Raw genomic sequence first — 18,520 nt, forward strand, 5'->3', positions numbered from 1 at the left:
ATGCAAGACATTTAGCCCATTGGCTGATCTATATAGCCTGTAATAGATGGTAACGGTTATGTTTAAATCTCAAACATTGGGCTTTGAAAGTAAAACAGTTGGGGATAGATATTGACTTAAGTGTGCAACACAATAAGAATAAATTCTTGAACAGCTTGAACAACTTATATCTAGGAAAACACTAGTGGATATAGCTGGAAGGAATAGTGATTAGTAACAGGAGATGCATACTTAAACCAGATCAGGAAGGACAGTAAAAGATGTTGGGTTTAGAAAGAACCTCTCAGACATCTAATGTTTGATTGAGACTAACCAGGCTGAAAATGCAGTATCTTTTCAAGAATCTCCCTCACACATAAGTCAGACCAAAGGATTCAGTGCATCACCTAATACACTCCTAGACCGTCTCACAGTCACACTAATTGCCAAGGGGAAAGGTCAGGAAATCATCCAAGTCCTGATCAATATGCATGGATTTATCTGAATTCTGTGTCTATTGTTCCTTTTTCATAAGGCTATCTCTTTAAATTTTCACATATAAAAAAAAATCTTTTCATTTGTGACAAGGTCACAATTTCTACCCTAACAATCTATGGTATAAGGTGTGTGTTAACAAAAGTAATTATAAATTGAGTTATTCATTCAACATTAGACATGATCTTAGTCATGGGAATGTGTAGATTTTTGTTGTTTTAAACTGCTAATATTTGATAATTTCTTATAGCAGCAACAGAAAACTAATAGAGTGAGCCTCAGGCAGAAGGGAGAGAATAGGGAAAGAACAGGGAAGGGTCATTTCTGGCAGATGTGAAAACAGAAACACAGGTACAAGGGCTTGAAAGGGAGCACTGGAGGAGGATAATGGGTGGCAGAACAAGGGGGCTTTTATAAGGCTTAAAGAGTGAATGGGAAATTAGTGAGAAATTAATCTATAATGGCAGGACTATAAATAGTCTCAACTATGGGGCCAAGAAATTTGGAGAAGAGGGATGCTTCCATCATTGCTTATATGCAGGAGACAGAAGTGTTAAAAAACACATGACGATTGGCCCCAAATTGAGTCACTTGTGCTAAGCCCCACGTCACAAACCAAGACTCAATTATAGTTACAGCTCTCCCAGAAATGGAATCCCCGATCAGCACTAGCTAGGTCATCAGCCTGACAGACCCCTGCCATCCCCTAAAGGAAAGAAACCTTGCAACAACCAATCTGCTTTTTTTTTTCCTAGTATAATTTCCTTGTTCCTATTCTCTTCTGTCTATAAAAGTTGTTTATTTCATTCAGCTGCTCAGAGCTCTTTTCTATATGCCAGATTGGATGCTGCCCAATTTGAATTGATTTTTGCTCAAATAAACTCTTTAAATTTTTAATATGTCTCAGTTTATCTTTAGGAGAAGGTAAGTCCAAACTTAGCGATAGGAATTTGAGAGTTCTTTTCTAATCACATCGACATTCTTCTGGCAAAAAATTAAGATCATCAGCTGGAGTAACAGATGTGAGTGATTTGAGAAGAGAGAAAGCGTGAAATGGGAAACACTAACTTCTCCCAGAAGGCCTCTAGTTTCTTGCTTCAGTCTGGATCAGTTGCTTCTCAGGTCTCTTATCCAGCTGGCATCAAAGAATTTGCCCTAATGAGTTTGTGAGTTGGAATCCCATTTCCTGGATCACATAACTTCCTTTTTGTCATCTTCCACATTTCTTTGCTGAGGGTCTTTCTCCTTCAAACTTTATTTTTGGAAGATACTTTTATTAAATTGGATATGATGTTTTTCATTTCCATGCAATACCGTCTCATCCCCTTTCTCCCACTGTTTCTAGAGAAACTTTTCTATGCCATACACTGTGTTAAGCACCCTGAAGTTCTGACACCAGTTCCACAGTGTATGTATCTGTGTGTGTATGGGTGAGGGGGGGTTCTCCACACATCCAAGCAATTCTGTTATGTAACAGCTGGATGTCATACAGTTCAACTCAGATCCGACACTAGCATCAGATCCCACAGGTTAAGGGCTTACACAAGACTTCCTGGCATAGCTTCATATGCCAATTGCAAGCTCAGGTTGATAACTTTTGCTTCTGACTAACTGGCTACAAATCAGAGATTCATCGACCTTCTCCTTTGGTTTGATTAATTTGCTAGAGCAGCTCACGTAACTCAGGAAATATGCTCACTCATTGCATTACTGCCACATTACAGAGTATATTAAAGGATATTAATCAATAGCCAGATGAAGAGATACATAGAGCAAGGACTCGAACAAACGAACTTCTGTCGTGGGGAGTTTGGGACCCAGCACAGTAACACATGGAGGTGTTCTTGTTCCCCAACCATGGAAGCTCTCCAAACCCCCACCCCTTTGAGTTTTTATGGAAGCTTCATTACATAGGCATAATTGATTAAATCATTGGCCATTGGTGGTTGGTTCAACCTCCAGGACGTCTCTGTTCCCTGGAAATCAGAGGATGAGACTAAAAGTACCACCCCTCTATTCATGGCTGGTTCCCCTGGCAACCAGCCCCTACCCTTAGATGTTTTCCAAAAGTCACCTCATTAACATAAACCCAGTTGTGGTAGAAAGGGGCTTGTTATGAATAACCAGACACCCCTTTTACCTTTATGGCTCTGATGTGTTTTTCAGAAACTGAGGACAAGAGACCAAATATTATAACAAAAGATATTCCTATTGCTCTTATGGCTCAGGAAATTTCAAAAATTTTGGGAGCTGTGAGCCAGGAACTGTGGGTGAAGTCCAATTATATATGAGAAATATATTTTGGGAATCTGATTGATATTTCTTATAAATCGTAATATCACATACCCTCACATGGTTCATTTTTTATTTTGGAATATGTAACTATAAAATTATATTAGGTAACAGTTATGACACTCTTCATCTTGGAGTGGAAATATAGTCACATCTTTTTCAAAGGACTAATTATGGACATTTTCTCGTCTATGAAACAGAACATAGCAAGTAGGTAAGACTATGTGTTTAGGGTTTTTTCATTGTTCTGAAGTCATTAATTTAGACCTGAACTTTGTTTTTCTATATGCACCTTTGAATGTGTTGAAAGTAGGAGAATAAGAGGGAGTCCCTTATTGTATGTTTGAAGGTCCACACTGAAAGCACTTCATGACGTGGAGTCAGGCGGAGGTGCATATCCTCAAACAGCAGTGTGAGGTGTACTTGTAGAATCTGAGGGACTTAGCCACAGAAGTGGACAGTGGGAACTGAATTGAGGCTTCTCAATTGTGTAGAAATATATTCAGAAAGGTAAAAGGTCAAATAACCCCACATAGGACCCAGATCCCATTCAGTAATACTTCCTATGCCCTATATTGCTCCAATCTTGTGAGCTCAGGAGGTTCTCCATGCACCAACACCAATGTGGAAAATGTCTTCTCCTTTTGTTCCATAGAATAAACTTCCTGGCATATAATTCCAGCAGGTCAAGCAGACACACAGATAGAACGGCCCCTGGACTTACTTCCAGCCCATAACAGGTGGGAGGTCCTAGTCTTGCTTCAAGAGGCGAGGTGCAATTCATGTTATAGTCCTAAAAGAAAGTTCTAAAAGAAATCAATAAATGACCTGAGAAGTGAAGATTAATTCATAGGATAAGGTTAAAGGAGCCAAGAGCTCAGATTGGCTGTATCTGATGACCTGGAGAACCAGAGCCCTGTGACGATGAGAGTGTCATTGTCATCACAGCTCTCATCAGTGAACTAGGAAAATAGTCTGAGATTTATCTCCAAACTGGCAAGTTATAGCTTCAGTCAGAGGCATGAACTTTCTATTTAATGGACTGAATAGAACAGGACTGTCACTAGCAAATGTCTGCTGAGCCCCTTTTAGACTAGAGAGATTTCTAAGGTCAAGGTTCTGAGTGTCTTTATTTATAGAATGTGATGTAGAAAACATTAGCCCAGATGTTCTCAGACTGCTTTTCACAGGTACATAAATGAGCCAAATCATTGCTTCAAAGTCCTTCAGATTAAAAAGAGCCAGCAAAAGTACTGTCATTGAAAGCTTATTATCCACTTATTAAGACAGCAACTTTTTTATAAGACATATACGTGAGAGAGCCAAAATCATTAAACAGCAACATTCTTTCAAAAAATATTTATTTTAAGCACCTATTAAAGTCCAGGCACAGTGCTGGCACTCTATTTAAATTGCTATGGGTATAGTACATAAGGTCTGAGCAATATAAATGTGCAAGATACATTTGTGGCATGTTTGAAAATTTTGAGTACAATTTATTTTCTACACACTCTGGTCATATCAATAATGCATATGGTATTTAAACTATGATCAATATCAAAATCTTCATATAAAATTATTCTTTAGTAAAATTATGATCTATTTAGAGTAAAACTTTTTACGATGCAGTAATTCATTTTAATATAAAGAGATAGCTGATATATAAATATGTGCATATATAATCACTTACTAATTCATTCCTCAACTATTTGTGTGTGTGTGTGTCTGGTATATTTTAGGTCCTATGTTAGAGACTGAAGAGTACGAATGTAAATGAGATGTGATCCTTGCCCATGAGTTCTTACAGCCTAGTGGACGAGACAAACTACCCAAACCAACCGATATGATTAAAATATATTCTGAGCATAGTGGAGACACAAAGCAGGTAGTGAACAGTTCTACTTCAGGTTCAAAAAAATCTTATACAAAATAGTTCTTTAGACTATGGCTTATGCACATGATATTTTGAACCTAATCATTGAATTTTGCATTCGTTCTTGCTGAATAAAAATATGAGTAAATAAGCTATGTATATTATTATAAAATTTTTAGAGACGTTTATTTTATTCACTTTTCAAAGCAAACATATGCAGTAGATAAATCAAATTGGTGTCTCATTTTACACATGAGGAAATTAAGACTGAGAAGTTCAGTTCACTTACTCAAGATGACACACCTTTGGATGGATTAAGTAACCTTATTGTGGTAATCAGTTTGCAATATATATGTGTAGAAAATTATCACATAGTACACTTTAGACTTACACAATTTTATCTGTCAGTTATATCAGAATAAGCCTGGGGGAATAAAAAGAATAAAGGAAAAAAAAAAAAGAAGTCATCTCTAACTTGCACTTCTCTCTGTAGGGGGAGTTATGAGGCACAGAGGGAGAGGAAATGCTTCCTAATATGAGATTCTGATTTAAGGTAATTCATTATTAGTTCATATGTTCATCCATTAATTTGTTCATTCATTATTTCCTTCTCTTATTTATTCATTATTATCTATTCATCCATTTTTTTCACTTATTCTTTCATATTGCTCTAACATCATCAGACACTATCTTAGTGGAGGGCCTGTAGCAGGTCTGATGCAGATGAACAGAGTGAAGACAAGGTTGCTGCTTTAGGGAGATCTGTGAGAGGAATACAGATAAATGTGAAAGAGTGAGGGAAAGGTCACAAGATTGATACAAGCAAAGGGCTGTTCAGTTCAGTGGAGGTTGGCAGAGACAAACGCCTACATATTTCAGGGTCTCTCATGAGCAAAATCCAAGAATCTTAAAGTCTAATACTCACTATTTAAATATTGTAGCTGTTGTATTAGTCAGGGTTCTCCAGAGAAACAGAACCAATAGGATGTGTGTGTAAAGAGATTTATTAGATTTATTATAAGGAATTGGCTCTCACAATTATGGAGACTGAGAAGTCCAGACCTAAGAAAGCCAATGGTTTAGTTCCAGTCTGAAAACCTAAGAACCAGGAGAGCCAATAGTGTAAGTTTAGGTCCAAATCTGAGTCCAAAGGCAGGAGAAGACTAACTTCTCAGCTCTATGACGAACAGAGAGATTTCTTTCTTAAGTATCCAGCCTTTTATTCTATCTAGGCATTCACTGGTTTAGATGAGGCCCACTCATACTGGGGAGGGCAATATGCTTTGCATTGTTTACTGATTCAAATGCTAATCTCATCCAGAAACATCCTCACAGACTTACCCAGAAATGATGTTTAACCAAATATCTAGACAACTTATGGCCCAGTCAAGTTAACACATAAAATTAACCACCAAGCTGTCAAACTCCAAAACTTAACAACATTTCAAATAGCAGTATGGGAAAGGCTCTGGCTCCTGGCAGCATTAGAAATCAACCACTTGAGCTAAATTTGCATATTGGTAATGATGTGATACTCATCCCATAATTTCCCCTCTGTATCTCGGTCTTTTTTGGAGTTGTGCAGTCCCATAACCAGAAATCCCAGCCATGTTACCAAGTATCCTGAAGTTAGTCCCTCTCTCCTCCAGAGAATAATCCCACCGTGTAGGGATGCTTTACATTCTCCTGGTTATTCCTGAAAAGAGACAATTTTTCTGTCTCTGGAAGACATTGACATAGTTAACTTCTGGATGAGTCCCAAGGTTTTACTGGCAGGTACTGGCCTCATAAACTAAACTAAGTGATTGATCATTGATTCTAAAACTTAGAGTGCATCACTAACACCCTCCAGATTGATCATTTCCTTCTCTGGTGTCTGGTTGACTATACCCCCAACACCAAATATCCAGTACTTCTAGATCTACCAAAGAGTCAGAATTTAGCCCTGAAGAACATCTTGAGAAGTCTGCTATGTATCTCCTTTGTCTTAATGGAGTAGATGATAGGATTGAGCATGGAAGGCACAAAGAGGTAGAGAATAGACACAAGGATATGGACAACATGGGGCAGGCCAGCACCAAAGCAATGCATAATGTACACACTCACCATGGGCACATAGAAGATGAGCACAGCTAGGATGTGGAACATGCATGTGTTGAGCGTCTTGAGGTGCTCCCCTCAGGAGGCAATGGCTAACACTGATCTCAGGATGAGTACATAGGAAATGAGAATGAGTGCAGAGTCCAGGCCAAAAGGTGAACAGCACAATGGACAGACAATAATGGCTATTAAGGGAGACATCAGTACATGCCAGCTTAATCATATCCACATGAAGGCAGTAAGCATGGGAGAGGATGTTCTGGGGGTGGCAGAAGGGCAGTCTGTGCAGCAGCAATGGGAAGACCAGAATGAGGGCAAAGCTTCAGAGGACAGTACACAGGCCCATCGCCATAATGCAGGCATTAGTGAGCACTGTGGCATAGAGCAGTGGGTTGCAGATGGCCACATAGCGATCGAAGCTCATAGCCAGAAGGATGCCAGATTCTGTCCAAGAGAACAAGTGGATGAAAAACACTTGAGCCAAGCAGGCATTAAAATCAATCACCCAGGCATGGAATCAGAGGGCAGCTAGCACAGTTGGCAATGTGGAAAAGGACACCCCCAAGTCATTGACTGAGAGTAGGGACAAGAAGTAGTACTAGACCGTTGCAAACTCTGCTCCTCCTTAACAGTGAGGAGGATCAGGGTGTTGTCCACAATGGAGATGGCACAGAGCAGGAGAGGGACACAGAGCCAGGCCTCCATGGCCTCCATTCCTGGGAAGCCCATCAAGATAGAGGTGGGAACATCAGAGGCATTGATCTTAAAGCTGCTCATGAGACTCTGGGAATATTTGTCACCAGCCAGCATGAATTTTTGGAGAAATTATACCATGTTTCTAAGACTATTGTTCCTAGGGAGAAAAAGGAAAATTTAGATATATAATTGGAAGTATACATTGATTTTATTCCTAAAATACACTAGGAGAATGACCAAAGTTCATAAAATGCTAACTGTTGAAAGAAAGTCTTCTTTCTTAGACATCTTTCAGTAGAAGAGTAGATTAGGACCTTCCAGGGTGGTTAACCAGCTCATTCAGTCTCATTGGTAGCCCTCTGGATGCCTTCCTTAGGCCATTATCACAGCTTTCCTTGAAATGTCTTAAATTTCATAGCCATGATGTTAGCTAACCCCCAAGAGATGTTTACGCTTACACCCAGTCAGACAGATGAGAAACCAAGTGTCCAAGAAAGGGAAGAGAGTTACTCCAGGTTGTCTTGGGAGGCAGTTACATGGCTAGAACTAGAACTCAATAATCCATCTCCCGTTTTGAGGTGTTTACATGGCCCAGAGCCCCATATTTCACACTGGAAGAGTCCATGCAGGAAGCCCAGAAAAGCAATATGTCTGAAGAGGCATCATAGTATAGTAGTTAAGAGCATGGAGCCAGAACATCCTGGGTTTGGGTTCCAGTGCTGCCACTCAGTAGATGTATACCATTGGGTAAATTTTAAACTCTCTTCTGTAGTTTTTTTACTTTTAAGATAAGGATAAAATAAAGTAGCCCAATGGATGTGCATGCATGCATATATAAGATAGAAAGAGAGAAGCAGAAGAAGAGACAGAGACAGAGAACTTGGACATGGAACAGGTCCTGCCCATAGTAAGCATTACAGAAGTACTGCTGTTGTTGTTATTGTTTAAAAGCATGTTTAGATGGAAGATAAATTGTACATTGTGCTTTCTTTGACAAAAGTCATGAAATATATTTATATTGAACTTAAATATGTATTTTTAAACCATATATTATCACATAATAGAGTACAGAGAAACAAAAGTAAATTGCAAAATCTTAAGAAAAACTGAGAGAAAAATTTTAGATTGAAAACATTCTATCCCTTACCTTATTTTTCCTATGAGTTTTTAAAGAATAGCATCATTTCATTTCCATTATAGATCTTTGTTTTTCCTTTCACAGACTTTCAAACTTCAACAGGAGTAGAAGATGAGAAACACTGCCTTACACCAGCCCAAATCAGGTTGTGAGACGAGATGATAAAGAAGTAACTCAGTGCGTTTTACATCTTTCACTTTGCTCACTTGCTTCAGAACTTCAGAAACAGCCATCTGGGGGAGGAGCTACATTTAGGAATATTTATATGGCGTGTCCACAAACCCTTGCATACCCTGTAGATAAGTGGCTTCGCTGACTAGTTTTAGAATTTAGGTGTTCAATCCCCTCTACTTCTCATACATAATGCCTAATACGAGTGTAATTGCCCACCCTTGAGTAACTTATTATTTAATGTGAACTTTGCGGGCGAAATTGCTTTTACTCTGGCATAAGCTCAGTATTACATCAATGAACAATCAGACTAGAAATCAGGCAGAAATTCTCTACCAGAAGGATAAGAGTCTGGGACAAAGTTTCAGGCACTACTGCTGAAGGATGGGGATGCTGAGCAGCAACATTGGATTCGAAGAAGTAGGGAGGATGAACCAGGTAAGCCCTGGAAAACCTGTACAGTGTAGTGAGCTTCCATTAGTCCCACACAAAGAAACTGACTGAGGATTTTAGAGGAGATGGTCTCAAGGAGATGCACGCGTCACCCACTTCTTAAGCAAGCACCCCACCCTGGAGTCTCATTTCATCTTGTCATTTGTTCCGCTATAAGGAAGTGTAAAACTGTCTGAACTATAAACCTGCTGCTTCAGAATAAGGTCGGTTTTAGTACCTCTTTCCTGTCCTAATGACAAATGATAGAGTTCAGCTGAGTCGTCTTCTCTGTTCCTTAATATATTTTCTCAGCGTTCACACCAAGCAAAAATTAGGGGCAAAGGATGAAGAGAAAAGTGAGAAAGAGACAGAGAGAGAAGGATTGAAGGGCAAGGGAAAAGGCAGAGAGTGAGAAAGAGACAGAGAGAAGGGGATAAAGAATATAGAGGAAATAATATGGAAATGGGGAGGGTCGGGTGGGGGAAAGTGAATACAAGGCCAGAGAAGGAATTTTAGGGAGACGGTGACTAGGTTATTGAACATGAAAAGGGAGAAAAAAGAAAAGACAAATAAGAAAACTGAGAACAGCTCCAATGCAATGCCCCAGGTGCTCCAGGAGGAGTGGACTTTGTTTTCCCAAGCTAGGCCAAGGCTGTAGAAGACACTACACACTCCACATTTCACAGGAGCTGCCTCTCAGGCTCTGAGCAGTGGAGGAGCTATAAGCTATAATATCCCCCAGCCAAACTCTGCTGGGAATAGGCTCCTCACAGTGTATCCCAGTGGACGCCTCTTACTATCTATTCTCATGGGTGATTCAGACCTGTCTGCAAAGGCCAGAGTAACACCTCCCAGCTGAGCAGGGCTCATCTGTCCCTACACTTTGTCCTCATGGCTCCTGAGATCCTCTCAAGGATGGGTCCTAAGGAACCCCTGGCAGCTGAGGAGTGTGTGTGCCAAGTTCTCAGTGATAGGAAGTGGTAAGCCAAGAACATAACTCATTCATGTTGACTTTCAGCTCCAGGGTTTCATTTTCCCAAGCCAAGTCCCCACACCAGGGCCCTCTTCTTAGGGGACTTTTAAGAAGCCAGAATGTAGGGTTAGCTAGAGTCATAGGTGACAGAAATATAATAATCATTGATGATACTTACTGTTTACAATATTCCCTGAACTCCATCAAGAACTATATGGGCATTGTCTCTTTAAATCCTAAAAACCAAATTTAGCTGGAAATATTCTCTACCCGTTTTACAGATGAGAAAAATGAGTGCCCAGAAGGTCAAATTAGGTTCAAAGTTATAATACCACTGAGTGGCAGAACTTCATTCAAACATACACCATGCATTTTTCACTTAAGATTTTCGAAAACCTAATGAGAATTTTTATCCAGCAAAGACCCTGGAACATGCCTCATCTACTTGTAAATCATTACCTTGTTTATCTTTTTTCCTGTTCATCCTTTCTTTCCTATTGAATTGATTGTCCCTCTGCCTTTGCCTCTCTCTGTGCAACCTCTCTCAAAAATAAATAGCGAAAACTGAAAAAAGAAAATAAAAGAAGCTAAAATCAATCTCTCCCATCCTTATGACTATGAACTCCTGGCTTTCCCATAAGGCCACCAGCTAAGATCTGGGAGACAAACCTGACCCTTTCCTCTAAACCCCCCACCCAGATCCTCCATAGCTTACATCCATTTTGTCTATAGCGTCACATAAACAGGTGGGTCCCAGGCAGTTAAACTTTCAAGTTTCAACAATTACATGATTCTATGATTTCTTTTTAAAAATTTTGTTGTTAATATATAATTCACATACCATAAAATTCAATTTTTAAGTGTACAATTCAGTAGTTTTTAGTATATTTACAAAGTTGTGTAACCATTTGCAAGATCTAATTTCAGAACATTTTCATCACTCTAAAAAGAAATTTCATTACCATCAGCAGTCGCTCCTCATTCTCATTTACCCGAGCCACTGGCAACAACTAATTTACTTTCTGTTTTATTGGGCTTGTCTACTCTGAACATTTTATATAAATGTAGTAATAATATATGGGGCTTTTTCTGTCTGGCTTCATTCACTTAGCATGATGTTTTCAATGTTCATTATATATCTTCATTCCTGATATAATAATCCCTTGTATATATGTACCACATTTTGTTTGTGTATTAATCAGTTGATTTGTATTTGTACTGTTTCATTTTTTAGCTATTATGAATAATGTTTCTTTGAATATTAGTATACAAGCTTTTTTGCGAAAATGTTTTCTGTTCTTTAGAATATACACCTAGGAGTGAAGTTGCTGAGTCATTTCCTAACTATGTGTTTAACTGTTTGAAAAAAAGCCAAACTATTCTCCAAAGTGGCTTCACCAATATACATTTCCATTAGCAATATATGAGGATTCCAATTTCTCCACATCTTTGCTAACACTCGTTATTTTCTGTTTTTATTTTGTTTTGTTTTTGTTTATAGCCTTCCTAATATGTATGGAGTGGTTTCTCATAGTGGTTTTGATTTGCGTTTACCAAAGGACTAATGAAGTTGAACATCTTTTCATGTGCTTTTTGGCTATTTGTATATCTCTTTTTGAAAAAATGTCTATTCAAATCCTTTGCCCATTTTTTAATTGGCTTATTTGTCTTTTTGTTGTTAAGTTGTTGGTGTCTTTATATATCTAGGATATGAAACTCTTATCAGACATATGATTTGCAAATACTTCTCTCATTCTGTGGGTTGTCTTTTCATTTTCTTGACACTGTCCTTAGAAGTACAAAAAGTTTATTTTTGATAAAGTCAAGTTTATCGTTTTTTCTTTGGTTGCTTGTGCTTTTGGTGCCATATCATAAAACCATTGTCTAATACAGGGGTGCAAAGATTTACATCTAAGTTTCCTTCTAAAGATGTTATAAATTTATGTCTTACATTTCTATTTTTGATCAGTTTTGAGTTAATTTTTGTAAATATTTGGAGAGAGGGGCCAAACTTCAGTCTTTTGCATGTGGATATCCAATTAACCCAGCAATATTTGTTGAAAAGATTTTTCTTTCTCCATTGAACAATCTTGGTCCGCCTGCTGCAAATCAATTGACCATAGATGTATGCGTTTGCTTCTGGACTCTCAATTCTATTCCATTGGTCTACATGTTACCCTTACATTAGTACCACACTATCTTGCCTAACCTAGGTTTGCAATAAGATTTGAAATCTGGAAACGTGAGTCCTCCAACTTTGCTCTTCTTTTTTAAGACTATTTTGGCTATTCTGAATCTTGAAGTTCCATATAAATTTTAGGAACAGTTTGTCAATTTCAGTAAAAAAGGCAGCAGGGAGTTTGACATAGATTGTTTTGAATCTGGAGAACAATGTGGGGAATATTACTATCTTAACTATATTAGGGCTTTGATTCCATGAACATCACATATCTTTACATTTATTTAGGCTTCTTTAATTTCTTTAAATGATATTTTATAGTTTGCAATGTGCAGATCTTGTACTTCTTTTGTAAAATGGTTTATTCTTTTTGATGCTATTGTAAGTGAAATTACTTTAATTTCCTTTTTGGATTATTCATAGCTATTGTATAGAAGTACAAGTGATTTTTTGTGTGGATCTTGTATCCTGCAACCTTGCTGAACTTAACTTGTTTTTTATCTCTAATAGTTGTGTGTCTATGTGTGTGTATTCCTTAGGATTCTGCATATGAGAAATCATGTCATCCGCAAATAGAGATATTTTTATTATTCCTTCCCATTTTGGATGCCTTTTATTTTTTTCTTGCCTTGCTGTCCTTGCTAAAACCTCTAGTATAACGTTAAGTGGAAGTGGCAAAAGAAAGAGGCCTTGTTTTGTTCTTGATCTTAGGGGGAAAGCTTTTAGGCTTTTACCACTGAGTATGAGGTTAGCTGTGGGTTTTTCATTGATGTCTTTTATCAGGTTGAGAAAGTTCCTTACTATTCTTAGTTTGTTGAGTGCTTTTATCACCCCAGGGGGTTGGGTTTTGTCAAATGCCTTTCTTGCATCTTTTGAAATAAACATATGGATGTCGCCTCCCCTCCCACCATGGCCATTTTTATAGAAATACAAAAGCTCATTCTAAAAGTCAGATGGAATTACAAGGTATGCCAAGTAGCCAAAACAATCTTGAAAAATAAGAGTAAAGATGGGGAACTCTAATTTTCCTATTCCAAAACATACTACAAAGCTATAGTAACCAAAATAGTGTGATACTGGCATTAGGATAGATGTTAGATCAAAGGAATAGAATTACGAGTCCAGAAATAAACCATGCATCTTTAGTTAATTAATTTTTGACCAAGCTTCCAAGACCATTCAACAGGGAAAAATAAGTATCTTCCACCAATGGTGCTAGAACATCTGGATACCGGCATGCAACAGAGTGAAGATCGAACCTTACCTCACATCATATGTAAAACAGTTCAAAATCGATTGAAAAACTAAATATAAGACATAAACCATAAAACTCTTAGAATAAAACATAGGAGATCTTCATGACCTTGCATTCAGTGATGGTTGCTTAGAATCGATAACAAAAGCACAAGCAACAAATAAAAAGTAAATAAATTGGACTTCAAAATTATAAATGTTTCTCAAAGGACAGTCTCAAGAAAGGGAAAGGGTAACCCACAAAAATGCTCATTCTGACCATTTTTGCCAGTTTTTTAGTTGCTTTTTGGAGGTACTCTCTGCCATTTTCCCTGACATTATCCCATTACTTGGTAGACATAGGAATCAAGAAATTATGACCAAGGCACTATGATAGACATAAGAACCAAAAAATCAATTTGGGAAAAAAGGAGCAAGTATGGCAAAGGTGGGAAAACAACAGTCTTTGAAATGAGAGCAAGGCAGTCAGTTACCAGTTGTATGACACTAAATTGTAATATAAACCTCAGCCTCCTCTTCTTTAAAGTAGAGATGATAATATCTTATGACCTTCTTCACTGAGTAGTTGTGAGAATCAAACGGAATATTTACTTAGCTCGGCACACAGCAATAATGCAATAAATGTTACTACGCTTCTTTCACCATCATCTACTCTCCTTTTAGAGAGAACAGACAGCGTGGAAGTCTGAGACACGGCCCCCAGTCAGTAGTGGGACTTTGGAGAGTGCTCAGGCACGGACACTAAGGATCAAAAGAGGTCTTCTGATTTCACTGAGGAAGCACAGGCAAAGGCCCACCATTTTTTCTTCATGCTTTCTTATTAAGGGCACTGACATTATCAGTTCTGGCCTGAAAACTTCTACTTATCTTTAATTATTTTCTCTCAGCTGTGTTGTTCAATTAATTGTCACATCTTACAACATTTCCTCAAATTGTTTTGCTACTTTATTGATACCATATCTGTCTAAGATTAGACTTACACCTGAATTATCTGAGTTATCAAAACAGACTCCTAATCGGTTCCTGAACCAAACCTGCCAGCACTCAGCCACTCCTTCCCTCTATTGATAAAGTGATTTTTAAAAATCCAAAACTGCCTGCTTAAGCTCTTCAAGGTAGACAGATTTACCTTCATTTAATACCTAAACAATGAAAGAGGCATGTTTTATCCTTCAGGAATTGGTCTTAACTCATCTCTCTACTTCTGACCCATTAACATTTTAGTTGGAACATCTAAGCCCTTCTATTCCTCAAGTCTTAAAAGGACAAGCGCATTTACTACAGCTTGGGGTGAGTTGTTACACTGTGACCCACTCACAGACACGTTTGTGGGCCATCCACATCCTCTCACTGTCTCTTCTTTCTTGTTCCTCATTAACCCCATAATGGACTGTATTTTAGCAATATCACACCACAAAATATCACAAGGAAGCAATATCACACTGTGCTTCTATGGTCACCACCGACCTCAGTATTACTAAATACAATGGACTTCCAGTCCAGAGACTGATACGGTTGACTTTCCTTCTTTCTTGATTTTTTCTCCTTTCTTGGACCAGTAATGTCACTCTTTCCTGGTCCTCCACCTATCCCCATGTATCTCTCTCTTCAATTTCCTTTACAAATAACTCTCCCTGCTTGCTCTTCTAAATATTTACATTATCTATGGTTCTTTTCTTAGCCAGTTTCAATTTTGACTCTATATACTCTCTCTGAATGACCCTGGACAGATTTTCACTATTTCAAATACATTAATCAATAACCCATGTATTTGGCTCTAATTTATTTATTGTTTTCCAACTGACCACTTTGTACCTGTAATTGGTTGTTTTATGGGAAAATGTCCAAAATATGAATACAAACTTTTTTTTTCTACTTTGCTTTTCTCAATGAATGACATGAATTTTGTAGCTGACTAAGCCAGAAACCTAATTTTCACTCTACACATCCCTTCGCTCATTCATTCCCCATATCTCTTTAAGTAGTCACCAAATTTGAAACATTCTACCTGCTGAGTATCAGTGGTGCAGCAGGCTCTTAGAAAGCAGTGGGTGTTTGAAATGGCAATTAAGGGGAACGGTAGAGAAAATTAACTGGATCAAGTGGAATGATTGCTGAAGTGTGAGGCCATGAATTTACATTGTGCTAATTTGTGGATATTTGTGATTTTTTTCTAGAGCATTAAGCAGTCCTAGGGATCATATCAGAGAGACAGATGATATAGGAGCTAGTTTGATGGAAGAACAAAGCCTAAACTGCCAGATAAACCATCTCTGATAGAAATAGATCAATTTCTGTGATCGTTTACTTTGTTATGATTATGATTACAAACTTAACTAAAAAAAAAAGATGTCATCTGAAAAAACATTTAAATTTCAATTTCATGCTTCCTCATATTCCTCTCTGGTGCATTGGCCCTCACAGGCAAGTAAAGGGATAATTTCAATTACTGACTTAGAGCAAGCCACTTTAATTATTAATTAAATAACCATATATCTGCCTAGGGCTTCCTTTCTCCGTCTTATACATATTTATTTTAAGAATAACATGTGGCTTTAGATCAGAGTATTTTGGCAGTATTTAAAGTTCTGAAATTAAATACATTGTTAGGGTCTACCAATAGGAGGCCTAAATGCAGACTGAAAAGCTGGAAGAAAGATAAGAGATTTACTTTTCCTATTAGTTTTCTGTTCCTGTCATTGTCATCCAAGAAACTGCTTTATCTTTGGCAACAGTACTTGATTCTAATAAAAAAATTAAAAAAAAGCAGTTTGTTCCAGTTTATAGTGTCTTTTTTTCACCCTTACCTCAATACAGCCTCATCACATTGCTCAACTACACCAGCAGCATCTCTCTGTGGCCCATCCTTACAAGTCTGGGTCCCAGCTTTGTGGGCATTCTCTTTTGAGCATCTGATAACCTGAATCTCCATTTTTACAGCAAAAGTTGATGCCAGCAGTTACTAATTCTCTATTGTGATGACGTTCCCTACAATGCAAACTCCTTCCACTCTCAGCTAAGTTGTTTATATAAAAAGAAAGGTTCTCAGAGCGTAGTTTTATAAAAATTAAATTAAGAATAACTGCGGGTGAGTCTTGTCTCATTCCATCAATATTGATTTTTGAATGGATAATCTAATTGAAGGAAAAATAAGAAAAACTCCATCATCTTATTAAAGACTGTAATACTGAAAAGATTGTATTTTTCAGAAAAATAAGTTTATGTTTAATAATTTACGAAATTAAAGGTGTTAATATTGCTTATATTAATTTGTACTTAAAATAATTGTAATTATAGAACATTTTAACACAGAGCCTACTGATCAAAGAAAAAATAAATAATTTCAATTTGCATACATATTTTCATTGCAAACAGTGATGAAAGAGTGATCATCACAAGATTTTTAAGCATAAAAATTAATAAGTAGGAAAATAAACCAACTTCAAGGGGACAAAGCAGTAATGTTAAATTTATGACAGTAAAGGAAATCTTGGTCATATATTTTTAAATGGATAATAGAGGGAAGAAAATTTCTAGGATATTTAGATTCCATAGGATACCCTTGAAAGACTGATACGGCAGTTTTATTTTAAAATGTCAATATTCACAATATATTGAACATTATACCTTTTTCTGCTGTTTAAATATTAAATGACAATTTTTAGATGTCAATTTAACATTTTTTACTGGGTATATACTATTTCAAAATTATTTTAGAAAATATCCAGGAAAAAATTTTTGAAGACCACTGGTTTATATTAATATGAGAGGAGATATGTATAGACAAAGGAGAAGAATGCAGTGCTTTGAAGGCTTCGATGGAAGGAATCCTTGGTACAAAGCCTTGATGGGTGGTGAATGTCAAAGGATATGAGTGGATCTGGCCAGAGGACTGATGTTCACTCCCAGCGCTAGCTTCATGGGCGTGAAACCTGGGCAGTAGCGTAAGGTCTGTGCTCAGAAGGGTCCTTTGTTTAATTCAATGTTCTGCTGCCATGTTCTTGAAATTCTTAATAATTTATTTTTGAAATTTTGTTTGTAAAATGAAGGCTATGGGACAATGGAGCAAGGGAATGTCCACAGCTATTTCTTGCCACTCTATTTGCATGTAGTAATAGTGATGAGCTACGTACACAGAATACCATGGACTCATCATGTATAGAATTTCAGTGAGATACACAGAATTCACAAGGAAAACAGAGAAAAAGAAGAAAAGGAAAGAAGAGGGAAAGTAAGAGAAAAAAAAGACAAGATAAATAAAAATTACTAAATTTTATTTTCACTTTCCTTGAAAATTCCCTATGGAAAATTTCCCTTCCTTATTTCTTTCTCCCTTTTCCAACCCGTCTTTAGTCTTTCCCTAAGAATAAGCACGGTGGATTAAATCCTCAGAGCAGTCCCCCTGGGTTTTTATACCTGAGTGTCACAGAGAGTCAATAAATAACCTCCCTGACCAAGTCCCTTGAGCAGGGGAAGCTGGAACACAGAACTAAGCTGAAGACATTTTCTGAGCTCACACAACTGAGGACAGATCAGACATTTCAACCCAGACTACACACACAGACCACATTATCATCCAAACCACCCCCATACAACCTGCACAAAAACATAGCTTTCACATCCCTAAACAAACCATTGCATTTACGTACACATCACCTGCACAAGTTGTTGCTCCATCACTCTCCCACACAGTCTCATACTCACATATGACATCTGTCACAGAGCTCCAACCTCAGCGTGTTCAACTTGTGAATGCATGTCACTGACACAGGTATGTACTTGAAGTCAGACTCTGCAAAACACTATGTTCTAAGAAAGAACTCAGAATTCAGTGATTGAAGTCTAGGTCTCAGAGGGAGACCTCAAATACTTAGCCATCATAATGACCCTTAGACAAGGCCGAGTGGGACAAATTTGGGAGGATGCCCTCATTCCACC

General features: G+C 37.7%; 1 pseudogene; it reads right to left on the minus strand.

The window, feature by feature from the left end:
• Positions 1-5,330: 5,330 nt before the first annotated feature.
• Positions 5,331-18,520, minus strand: part of LOC131409078 (olfactory receptor 52D1-like) — a 34,594-nt pseudogene continuing 21,404 nt past the window's right edge.

This window comes from Diceros bicornis, chromosome 7 (assembly GCF_020826845.1).
Source record: "Diceros bicornis minor isolate mBicDic1 chromosome 7, mDicBic1.mat.cur, whole genome shotgun sequence".
NCBI lineage: Eukaryota > Metazoa > Chordata > Mammalia > Perissodactyla > Rhinocerotidae > Diceros > Diceros bicornis.